The sequence below is a fragment of the Bombus pyrosoma genome, linkage group LG15 (assembly GCF_014825855.1).
Source record: "Bombus pyrosoma isolate SC7728 linkage group LG15, ASM1482585v1, whole genome shotgun sequence".
In the NCBI taxonomy this organism is placed as follows: Eukaryota; Metazoa; Arthropoda; class Insecta; order Hymenoptera; family Apidae; genus Bombus; species Bombus pyrosoma.
Window position 1 is genome coordinate 7,919,788 of NC_057784.1, and position 13,083 is coordinate 7,932,870.

Below are 13,083 nucleotides of genomic sequence, written 5' to 3' on the forward strand. Positions count from 1 at the left end.
ATGCTGCGGAGGAAAGCTTGCGATGGCTGGGTCTAACGCATGCTGCCATCGGATTTGTTGATGACAATTCTGGTTAGGAAAGTGAGGGCAGTAGACATTGCTTCTGATTGAATAAATGAAGATTGATGAACTACGAAGGGTTTTAGCCGCCTTCGATAGAAAGTTGCTAGTGGGAAATATCATACGTGAGAAAAACTAACTTTCCCGTATCTTCCCGTAATAAACAATAAACTTTAGGAACAATTCAGTAAAGAGATGTTTGTTCGGTCTGAAGGACCTCAGCTAAAAAATTCCTCAGATTTATGATAGGTCCTTAAGACTATTGAGGGTACGCAGTAAGGATGTGCGGACATCTGGTTGCCATCTTGCCCGCGGTGTGTGACCTGGTCTACGTAGTGTCGCCAAACGTAACAGAGGGTAAATTTTTACAAGTTGCACCTGTAACATCGTTACTCGTTAACGTACGAAGTTTATCTGTCTCCTGCTTGTCAATATATGAAGCTATCTTCCGATATCACGACGGACCATTTCTACTGCCGCGTTTCTAATTGTTTGTTACCTGGAAACCAATATCTCTTTCTAATGTCGTACAATATTTCTATGTAATGTCGCTGCAATACGCAATCTTATTTCTGGAATTGCTTTTCCAATATTGATGGCTAACGATCGCACGAATTTCTTCGTACGACGCATATGATACGCTCCGAATTCAAGTGGTAGGAACCGGTACAGGTCAGACGCTACGAAATATTACTACGTTACATTAATTCTGGACATTAAAAATTTGAGTAGGAAAATTTAGTTTGTAGCTTCGAATAGGTTACTGTACAGGTCAGACGATATATCTATTTTTATATACATCATAATATACGTATATCCCTCTATTAGAATTATGAACCTCAAATATTCTACAGCTAAAATTTAATTTATAATTTCGAGTACATTGCAGTAGTATTAACCTGTACGATGCTGCATAAGATATACATGCAGAAAATTCTAGTATTAAAATTTAATGTACAGCTAATTTCAAGCAGCTTACAGTAGTAGCAATCGACAATGCACTAATCGGACGCTGCTATATGTAATACTTCTCTGTTACGATTAATCTCAAACGTAAAAAATTGTACTGATGAAACTTCATTTATAGAAAGTCAGAGAGACATGAAAGATTCACGGTTCGTTTTTGCAAAGCTAACGGTTGCATCGGGTCGAAGGAGTTCCTGGTTCGAAGGAAACACCTGAGAGCGTCACGGGGAAAACGACGATCATCTGTAGGTACGTGCCGTAGCACGAATTCGAGCTTTAAAGCTCCTCGCCCGTTTTGCTTGCCCGACAGCCGTTTGAAACTCATGCTGGCACACGATTCGTGCCGGGTCTCCACCAGTTATTTAACCCAAACTTCACCATCTGATCTCACCAACTCGAAAGAAAGAGAGGATGACCGAAATTCAAGTTTTTTTTGGACGGTAGAAACCGCGGCGGGCTTTTATCTCGGATTATCCAGCCAGCCAGTTTTTATCTACGAACATAGCCCGCTTATGTTTCAAGATTGCGTAACATAGCGAGATTTCGTTTATTTTTCGTACGGCAACTTTGATATCGCGGCTTGGATTTTTCGTTCCGACGACACGGGTAGCGTTTCGACACAGAGGAGGAATCATTTTTCCGTCGAAATACTTTGGTATTACGCGAATAATTTTATCCTGGCACGTTGGAAAGTTATTTAGAGATTGCTGTTTTGATTTTCAACTGAAAGAATGCTTTCGGTAATTTAGCTTCTCGGCAAAGTATAGATTTACTACGAATAAACGCTATGAGCATGAAGAGCAGGAGCTCGTTTGTATTTGGTTTCTCGCTTAAATGCGGGCTAAATTTAATTCTTGATGAGTACGCTTTACAGGTCGCAAACAATAGCCATGATCAAAAGGGTATACTCCTTTCCTACATTCCCTTTTTTACATTTTAAACAGCTCCGCGTGTCCTTCCGGACTGTCCTTTAAAGGTAATTTCATAGCTTTTGTTCAACGTTACGCGCGAGTTACGCGCGAGTTACGCGCGAGCCTCGTGTATTCGCATTACATACTTTCCCTCACACATATTTTTTCTCTTTCTCTTTCGTTCTTTCAGAGAACACGCGAAATGTATGCGAAACAAGAGAGTATTCTTTCTCGACTATACACTGTCGTACTTCAGGCACAGATAACTTTTCGTTCTAAGAGTTCGCTGGAAATTGTACGGCCTCGTAAATAACGAAGAATTACGCGATGTTAAATTCATCGTTGTTTTACGTTGTCCATACGAGAATTTAGAAACTAACACTTAACTGTCTTTCTCGTTTCACCGTGAGCACAATCTCGACAGCGATGCCTTTTAAAAAACACTTATCCGCCCGCTTTGCTAACTTTTTCCACGAGACTTGCGCCACAAAGAGACACGGGGCCACACGCACAGATACTTTAAGCCTTTCGTTGTTCGTTATTAATTATTTCAAAAGTGCTGAGACTGGCCAATCGACGCCAACCTAGGTAGCGTAATCGTGAGCCACATTAAGCTTCAAACGAGTATAATTCGATGTAGATAAAACGGAATGAAGAAAAGGTTACTAGCGAAGTGAATATTTTTTTACGTCACAAAGGAAATATTAAAAATATTACTCTTTGAAACGTCCACGTTCGAGAATTCTTTTGAAATTTTCAGGTCTAATAACGTCGATCGTGCCTGTTAACTGATTCTTTCTACGATAGTAGGCAAAGAAATTCCCGTCGTCATAGGTCAGGCACAAATGTTTTACCCTTCACCTTTCTTCATTGAGCGGGGGGCGGGGGTTGCTTTTATCTTCCTACAAAAAGTCAGGAATTTATCTCGCGTAAGTAGCGTCGGATCACCAGGCTTTCGTCTTTCTTCAAGGTTTCGGTGCTTTTTTTAGAAAGATTTTCACGATTATCGCCGGCACCATCGCTAGTAACCATGGAGACACGCTTTCAAATGGTTTCTCCTGTTGAAACTTGGCGATTTTTCTTTGAGATCTGCCACGAATACGAACATCTCTACGGACTTTTTCACAGAACAAATATCGACCTACGCGTTCCCCCATGCGAATAGGGTAGAATTCTGTCGCAAAGTGACACGTACGCTCGTACAGGCCGTTACGGATCGCTAATTTATACGACAAACATTTTCATCGTGGAAACTAGTGCGTGTAAACACGCTTGTTGGAGAAAGCTAATAGGCGAACGATCGTTGGCCGTTTGTTCTGCCCAGAAACAGCCCTTTTCACTATATTAAGTAGAAAACGAACATGCGACGTCACTTATTGCTTTCAGCTTCTTTAATCCCCACTGCTTCTTTATTTATTCTTCCACCATCATAGACATACTAGTTCTCTTCGACTACAGGATTTCAAGCGATAAGTGTTTCTTCTGCACTCTATTCCGTCCTCTTTATTAAAATAACATTTATGATACCCTCATCTCTCCTACGGATGCCATTAAACCTCATTTCCAGTGGCCGTTGTCCAGCTTCGAAATCCATATCCCGTATCTTTTTTCAGAGGTGCGATTCTTTCATTTTTCTCTTCCCATCGCGTTCCCCTTTCATCCAGTTTCCTTCTTCGTGCCACGTTTTTTTTTCTGTTTTCCACTCTGTCAGCTTACGGACAGCTTAGCTTTTTTCGACCTTGCTCGAAGGCTGGCCGGCAGTCTCTCGTTTTGCACAGATAAAAAATGGAAGACAAACAATAAGGAAGGAATTATGACGCCGCGGCATATCTACGGATTCATCTTCTGCCCGGTTTTGTTTTCCCGTTCTGCCACGACCCCGGCTCGGCCATCATCCCACGTATCCGTTTCTACCCTTATCCGTGGAGAATGCTGCTACAAGCACACCGGAACCTTTTTGATGGATCTCTGGCTCATGCGGCCCGGAAACGGAGTCGTACCGGTGGAATATAAAAGAGAATCTGGATGAATTTTAAAGATGAATTGTTTACCGACCTACCAATTCTCTCTACCTATTTCTTGTTCTCTTTCTCTCCTTTCTTCTTTGTCTTTCTCTCAGCCAAACGAATCTCGGAATCTCAGGATTCAGTCGATTGCCTTCGTGTTATGCTGCCGACAGATGAGTCTGAGCTGTAATTTTGTTCGTTTTTCCGCACAATCATTTTTATCGGATATAGAACGAGGAAGGCGCATAAGGAGATTAATAGCGTTCAGACGTACTTTTTGGAATTTCTCTCCAATAAGATAGAATATCGGAATGTCGTTGGAAAAATTTTGAAAGAACGTTGGATTACTATCGTAGCTTCCGATGTTCCTATCTGCATCATGAAAAAGTTGGACGTATATCGTCGGATGTAACGTTTCTGCTTTCGCGTTATTTAACCACGCGGGGCCGGGGGAGTGGACTCACAAATGAAGAGCTTCGTGTAATTTGTTTGGTTCCTTCAACGAGAGAGCGGATCATTAGAAAAAGTTTTCACTTCGGTTAAGCAGAAAGCTGAACGCCAAGGGACAAAAAATCATTTCCTTCGGACAGATTAATTTGTCATACTGTTCGGCGTTTAGCGCGGTCTCCACGCCAAAACCTCCGAGTTCAATCAATATTTATAAACTATTCAGCCCGCGACGAAGCAACGCTAGCGTGTTCAAATATTTCATGGGCTCGCGGAAAAAAGCGGCGAGGTTATTGGCGACGAAAGAGCAACCGGCGTTGATTTAAATTTTACAGTCATGCTGCGGCCATGTAGGGAGAAAGTAGAGAGAAGAGTAAAAAGTTAAAGAGAGCAACAACGTGGCGAAAGTGGTAGGAGCGACGAGGGCAGAGTAAACGTACTTTCAAAGAAGAGAATTTTTGTTGCACCTGAAGAAATAAAGACGCCAGGCGCGATGAAGCGCGCTGTATTTTTCAATTTTGCCACTTTAATGCAGCCACACTTATGGTTTATTACCGCCTCTACTCTTTCCCCTATCTTCCTCGTGCTGTTTTTCCACCGACCCTTACTTTTCGAACAAGGTTTTTATTTCGAGCTGTTCGTTCCATCGTTTGCACGCCGCGTATCGTACGCTCGTCGCATACATCTGCATAGGATCCCGGCGGCGATCTCGTTGCGCATAGAGCGCGGACGTACGAGAATAAATTTCCACCGAGTGGCGGAATTTCGCGTGCTTTGTCCTTGTTGGAAACACGACGGATAGAAAAATATTCAAATTGCTTTTGGCGCGGCACGACGAATCAGCGATGAGTAACGGTCGTACGCGGTCTTCGATATTCCGATCGTTCTTTTGTCGTCCCGGCTACTATTGATATCAACAGTTAGTCGATTATTAATGAATCAAGCAGCGACAGGCTACGCGATGCAACTTGGCATCCGAGTTTCTTCATTCATCGAGAACTCGAAAAAATTACGTGTTTTAATATCTTTGAAAGTTGTTTAACTCGCCGATCGTTGAACATGGAATTACGAGTTATTAAAATTGCATTCTCTTCTGGACTCGCTAGAGTAATTCTTGTTGCCGCCGATTAAAATCTTACGGACTACCGCGTGCAAAGACAAATAGTCTGTTCTCGTGAACGGAGCTGTTGAGTTTTCGACTAATCTCGAAGTCAAACGACTCGAACCGAAGTTACTGCTCTACGATTAAACCGAACCGCGTAACTCTGGCTCGCTAGAATTGTGCAAAGTTAGTTCCAACGTGACAACACCGGTAATGTCGCGCTTGTGCGCCTGTGCATCCAAGCGTATAACACACAAATTGGTTTGACGTAACAAATGTCACACGATGGCAATAATTTTTCACTATCGGACAGTTTTACGGCGAAACAAACGACTTTTACTTATGTACTGTTTGAACCAGGAAAAACAAAATCTGTAACGTGCATAACCAAGCAAAGAAGTAACAACATGGCGATATTTCAGTTTCTATTATTCTAAAGGTACTTCTATCGGTTTCCATTAATCTGATATTTACCGATATTCAAAAAACTGTTGATCGTTTATAATGGTCATTTCTCACCAAAATTATTTAAACAAAGGTACTGATTCTTATATCATAATATTTCCATTTTCAATACACTTTTCCATAATCGAATAGTACCATACCTTCTCCAGTGCGTAGTTTTCAACTTTTCTCAAAATTGAAACCAATCCCAACGAATATAGTAAATGATTTTTAACGAACGGTTCCAATATACTCGACGTGGTTCAATAAATAGACGAAACGAATTCGAACGGGCGGAATTCTGGTCGAGCGAGCTTAGTGTGTACGAACGAAACACGAATTTCGATCGAACGCTGCGGCCGTTCTTTGGCGGCGTCGTGGTGCACCAGTGTCGCTGGCTTCTGACGCCATCAGCGCATTGTGTTCGCCGACGTTCCTGTCGTTGTTGCGCCATCCTTCGTCCTCTCGAGGACGCCTGCTCGCTGCGTTATTGACCTCATTACGCGTCGCGATGACGCGGGACCCGTGGCAACGCCACGTTGACCGCTTCCATCCTCCTTGGCAGGGCGAACATCCAACTCCGTGGAACGGATCGCGAACTCTGTTCCACCGCAAATTAGGCATGCGGCCGCTACCGAAGGTCTCAACGCCTCGGAAATTAATTTATTGCCGGGCAACGTAGTAAATTGGGATACCTGATTGGCCAACGCGTTTGCCTCGAGCAATTGATCGATACCCCTCGTAACTTCGTTCGTAGTTGTCGTACGTCGAGTTTTAAGGTTTGCAAGTATCGCGTATATACGTACTACAAAGAGTAAGGCAGGCTTTACGAGAGTCAGATGGATGTTTCGGTCAAGTCGAGTAATTTCCCTCGTAAGTCGCCAACTTCGGTTATAAATAATTTTTAAACGATCTATTCTTCAACAGGCAATTTGACGCGATATTAATGACGCGATAAGCAGTGAAATATATCGCGAAAGTTGCCAGACCTTCTTTGTAGTTTTTACCGGGTGTCGGTGGTTATAAGTTCGCTGGAGACTCGCTTACGCTAGTATCTCTGTTATACATATCGTATAAATATTGAAACAGTATAATTAATAGGATTGCGAGAATCGATTGATGTCAGTTACCGATATCTGCTGAACTCAAGTTTGTTATAAATACTGATTGCGAGACAGGGGAATCGAATCGTGAGCCTGGGACACGGTGACCGATTGCAGTGATCGAGTGCTCAATGGACTCGGGTAATGATCCGTGTCTGTCAAACTAACCATAAAGAATTCCATTGAGTTTCGTTTCTATCGAATCAGTAGACACAATAGTGCTTTGTCAACTAGATTATCAGACAGGAATCTGTATGCTTCTATACATGTTTTTACGAAGTGCATGAAATATCAGCATAATCGTGACAGTTCATTTCGCGAAGTCATTTGCAAGAATCGGTGAAGATAGCGATAATCGGACAAGGAAATAGAATTCTAACTAGTTAAAATGGCATTATTGCGTCGTTTGTATCGATTACGTTTGAGGCAGCTTTCTTTCATTTAGAAAATCCGGGTTGTTTGCACACACCGAGGTAAATAACAGAGTACATAACATGTTTAGAGGTGATATCTGTTGAGAAGTAACGGCGTTCCAGGCAGTGAATTAATTAACTAAACGCGTCACGGCAATAAAATGGCGAACAAAACGAGCAGTAACCACTGTCGCCGACATAAACTGCGATAATAACAATAACTTGGCGAAAGTATCGGTTGTTACGTCCAATTACAGAATGTGGCGCACTCGTATCATCATTCTTACTTCTAACATTTGCTGGTAGCCGATCCGGTGGTCGATTTCAGTTTATATTCAATCTTCGCTTTTATACAATGCACGAACTCGGTATCGTTTAATGCTTTTACTGATAAATGGTGAAACAAATAATTTTCTCGTTTCAGGTTATTGCGAGTAAATTCGTAAACAAAATAATTTCGAAACGTTTAAAAGCCGTTTCTATTTGTTGGCGTAAATGACGATAACTATCCACGGTAACAAATGGATATTCTGCACAATATTTTTTACACCGATACAGATAAGCAATAACCTCGAGCTAACAAATTGCCGTTTCGCAAAAGTCACGCGACATCGTGACGCAAATAAGTTTTACATAATATGTATTTCGTACATGAAGGTGTAATAACGTTCATATCGCAATTCGTTTATTGTTCGCAAAAATAATCACCAGCTAGCGAGATACGTTAGTATATAAATACTATTATTTTGTTCGTTCGAAATCATATTTTATTGTTTCCACGATACGAATGTGCTTCCACGTGTATAATTAACCAACGAATGTTGGTTTCGTGATTAATTATTCGCGGATCAGTTCAGGATAGAGTCGAAAAATTTGTCTTTTAAATCCTCTGCTTTCCTGATTGAAAGGACTGCGATACGAAATTGATTTCTGACTGTTTATTTCTCGAAGCCAATCGTAATTGCTGGAAATCGAAATTTGTCCAGAGTCGTTCGACAGACTGCAACGAAATCATTCTCAGCCAAATAGCCGGCTGAGATACGAATTTCTTGGGAATCCGAGTTGCCGTAGTCGAATTGAAACGCTTGATTACTTCGACGTCTAAACCGAAATGCCCGCGGAATGATCCTGTCCGATTTCCATGATCTAATCGTTTCTAAATCGCAACTGGACCCAGCTACTCTCTGTTTCGGGCAAACATTTTTAAGTGGCACAATTCCTGAGAATTTATGGCAATGTATAATTTACGCGTTAATTTTGTGACGCAGACGTTAACGTTTTTCCGAGGCAACGTCGTTCGTTGCCACGACCTATTCGCGTTTTCCCCGTTAATATTTTATTCGATCGTGGTTCTCGCTTTATCTGCTCGACTTCCTCGCGAAATTTCCACGGGATTCGCACGACGCGACGGAAGCATTATTTGTATATTTTATTCAATCTTTTTGAAAGTGTCCAGCGCGTTTATCGTTTGCCAGAATTTCCGTGCCGAGCAGGTAATTCACTTCGGTACGCTCTCTTTCCTTTCCGTGGAAATTGTACGTTTTATTAAATTATTGTACGCATAATTATACGGGAATTACGCTCACACTTCGTATGTGGGAAATTATCAAATTATTTCTTTTACCACCTAGCCGTGAGCTGTTAAAAAAGTCTTTACTCCATCGCGGTAATACTCTTGTTATTCCATAAATTACGTTTTATTGGTTTACTCTGGTTAGTTGCACGAAAAATATCGTGATTTCTAATTTTTTGTTGGCAATGACGAGTTACATCATTAAAAAATATACGACTATAAAAAGAACAAATTGTCTTTTATATAGGCCAAATGAAAGTTTATGAGATAGCAGGTATGAAAAAATACTATAATTTTAAAATACAGAGTTACACCCCAGAATAGATGACTGGTGCCCTGCTAAAAAATGTTTCGTATAAAAGTAAACTAATAGCAATATCAAATGTTACAATCTTGGGTTATCTATCTTTCAGAAATACTTATTAGAATAAATAATTTACGAATTACGTCAAGAGTAGAAGACACGCTCTGTACAATATTTCATTTTCGTTGAACTCTATCGAAGCAAGGTGATCTAAACAAACGAAAGGAAAGGGATGAAATTCTCTAATAGGTTTGTTAAACATCGAACAGTCGAGCAACGAATCGAGTTAGAGGATTTAACTGGTAATAAAGCATAGAGAGCCACGCGTTTAATACCAGCCGCCGTAATGAGCAGTCACAGAGGACCGCACGTATTAGCGCGGGAATTAACGAGCGGAGGCCACCTTCTGCTGATAACTCGAGAACGTCAACTCGTATTTCAGGCCGGGGACGGATCGTCGTTTCGAAACTGGATCTCTACGTGTTCGGCTCCCTCGTTATTTTTAAATACCGATTAACGAGGCCCGGATGCTTCTGCCTCGTGTTCGCCTACATTTCACCTTTGTTCTTCGTTCTTCTGTCGGTCGGACGTTAGGCGTCGACTTACCGTCGTTGAAGAAGGGATTATTGCGCTTATTATACCGGTAATTAGCGGCACGGACCGGAACACAATTTTTCCATCGATTTTCTATAAAGATACGTCGAAGAATCGACGGGCGAACCCTTGTTTAATTTCAGCTCGCGTGGAAAAAGAACAAGCAATAAGGAAGTATCTTGAAATAAGAGAGATCGAAGTTTAGATATTCGACAAAGAAACAATTACCGGGAAACGAATAACCAACTACTCTCGGAATCAGAAAAAAAGGGGACGAAGACTTTGATAGTCGATCGAAGGAGAATCGAATGAAAGAATAATAAGAAAGTATCGTGTAACTAGAAGAGTTAAAATTTTCATATTCAATTGAAAAGATATCGATGGAGGAAATTCAGTAAGTACTTATGCCGAAACGAAGAAACCATGATTTCCGTGGTCGATTGTAGAATAATAATAATTGACTTGAAAACGGGATACCGAGGTTTCAGCAATAATTGCAATAATTAACTATCTGGAAACGAGGTAGGCCAAAGTTTTCGAAATCGATCGATTCGATAATAGAGAAATATTTGTTCCCTCGCAATTGTTCGTCTCGTTTTCAGCTGTTCCACGTGGCAAATAAAAGTAAAATATCACGTTTCACAGTTTTATCCCAAAAATCTTCGTCATTTTAATAAAATTGAGAGGTACAAAAATGCACCATCATTTCACCAAATGGATTTATTGTTAATAAGAGCAACGAATTAATGTAACATATACCGTGGAACATGTTAAAACTGTTGAGAATTTTGGATCTTTGAAGCCGAAATAATGTTATGGGAACACAAAATTTACACTTTTAATTAATGTTTGAATAGTTATACATTTATTTAATCAACGATCTCTATTATATTTATCGATACATATCTGCACGCATCTCAGCACTTTCTTCTTTACCCGACTGTTAACCGACGACCCTTCCAGATGCTTCCAACGACTGGACAGTTTACATCCATCTGTTTTTGAGACGCAGCACACACACATACTTCCACACACTAATACTCGCATACAAGCGTTCTTACTGCACGTTTAACCCAGCCCAGCACAGAAAATTGTACATATCTCAACAAAAACTATTAACAATAACAGTAAAAAAAATGTATAATACAAAAGTTGCTACAATTCATAGTTTACCAGTTTCAACCCTATGCCCCATTGTATATTCGAGTATTTTGTTTCATCGAGTAGCAGCAATGGTATAAACGATGCAGCGTGGAAAAAAGAGTAGAACGTACAGGGTTGGTTGTGTAGGAAGGTCGGTAAAAGGAATAGAGAGGGTGGTAGGATGCAAGCGAATCAAACGGCGGAGGCCGCGGAATGCGTAATAATTCGGCGAGAATCCGAGTTACGCGGGCTTGAGGGCGGAAACAATCGAAACGCTCTCGCAGGGTATTCCGATCTTTCGACTGTGACTTCAGGAAATGGGTCAGTTGATAAATTACATGGCTCAACTATTTCCCTGTTTCAAGGGCCAGCCTCCGAGTAAAGAGAAAGAGAGAGAGAGAGAGAGAGAGAGAAGGAGAAAGAGACTACGAGGCATGTCCGAGAGAAACGTTCCTATATGGCGTACTACAGAATGCGCGTTTTGCTTCGAAATCGCAACCTAGTGTACTGCGATAATAATTATGTACGCACGGTCTATTCAATTATGCCTATTATGTTACTTGGAGCTGCACATAACGCGATGACTCAACCTGCTGTAATTACAGTCGACAAAAGCCATTCATCAATCTTTCAAACAGTATGAAAATTGACGTAACGCAATTCGTTACAGACCACCGTACTATAGTTCATATCTGCTATGTGACCTACTCAAATGCCAAACTGGTCAAGTCCGTAAATTACGAAGTAGAGAAAAGTCACGTTGTTACAAACGTTATTTCTTTCTGCTAGTCCAGGAAGCCGAGTTATCTCGTTATTCAAATTCACCGTGTAACGGTGACAGTCAAGTCCCGTAACAGAGTTAATAAAATTTCAAAATGTTTCGTATAGAATATTCGACGTATTCGCGAATCTTTTGAATATTTTCGCGAGAAAACGTGTCCGATGGAAACAAAAAGTACATTTGTCCGGTTTCGCTTGCGAGAGGCTCACATCGCGATCGCTTGCCGCTTTTATTGCTTTCTCGCGATACGAAGATCGATCTAAACGTGTGGCGAGCGTTACGAAGCTCTTATCACTTGATGCAAGCGTGTTTTTATTATATCTAAAGTCGTGACACTGTTGGCGATGTTGCAGAATTTTCCAAGTCAAATTGACGAGCTGTTGTTTTGTCAGAATACCTCGAGCAAAAGTATAAATTCGAATCCATCATCTTGATCGATTGCATAAAGCCTGCATGGAGTAACAGGTACAGCGAACCGCGCATATTCCACGGCACTCTGCCGTTAGTTGGAACTGATACTGCGTCCACTTCATATTTCTCGATGTAGCACCTGTCGAATACCACTCGTCCCGATAGTTATGAAATCTGTTAATAGGTGAAAGATTGAATGTTATTGATCGATGGGAATATTCGCAGAGATCGTTTGTCGAAAAATTTTCCCCCGTAGGGGGAAAAGTCTAAATGGGGTTGTCTGTTGGCTCCTCAACCCTTACAGAACCTGCGTCATCAATTTCATCGTGATCGACATCAACAGCCTTATACAGGTTGTCGTATATTGTCCAGGTATCGTATAAGGGCAAGAGGTGATACCGTATGTAAAAATAGACGAAAAGGGTGAAATAAAATATTTTCGTATTATGTCAATATCTTTTGTAGGGTATTTTCGATATTTCCAGGAAAGTGTAAAAATAACATTTAGAAATGAAAATGGATAGTTTAAAAATGCTTCTTAACCAAATTCCGCGATTTACAAATTACTTTAGCTTGACTAAAATATCCCTTCATCTCAAACAACTCTACCTTACTCCACTTACGTCATCCCATTTAGCCACGACACCTTTTATATAACTTCGATTTTCTCTAAATTACTAAATTTACCCGGATATTCCCCTTTATTCGATATCCCTCCGGTTGAAAGATTAGAGGAAAACTTCTCGGCAAAACAAAGCCGTTGGTCCTGATTGTGCCGCGCGTTCGTCAGTTCCTTTGCTTTGCCGCCTAACGAAAGAAAGCCAC

General features: G+C 41.0%; 1 protein-coding gene and 1 long non-coding RNA gene across 3 annotated transcripts in view; one reads left to right on the plus strand and one right to left on the minus strand.

Moving 5' to 3' along the window:
* LOC122575938 (alpha-2B adrenergic receptor) overlaps positions 1–13,083 on the minus strand; it is a 131,720-nt gene that overhangs the window by 23,757 nt on the left and 94,880 nt on the right. The gene's annotated exons all lie outside the window — the stretch shown is intronic.
* The window catches only part of LOC122575941, a 63,844-nt gene continuing 56,802 nt past the window's right edge, over positions 6,042–13,083 (plus strand). For both annotated transcript variants that reach the window (XR_006319593.1, XR_006319592.1), the window contains exon 1: positions 6,042–7,180. This is a non-coding gene — a long non-coding RNA (uncharacterized LOC122575941). The remainder of the gene's footprint in view (positions 7,181–13,083) is intronic.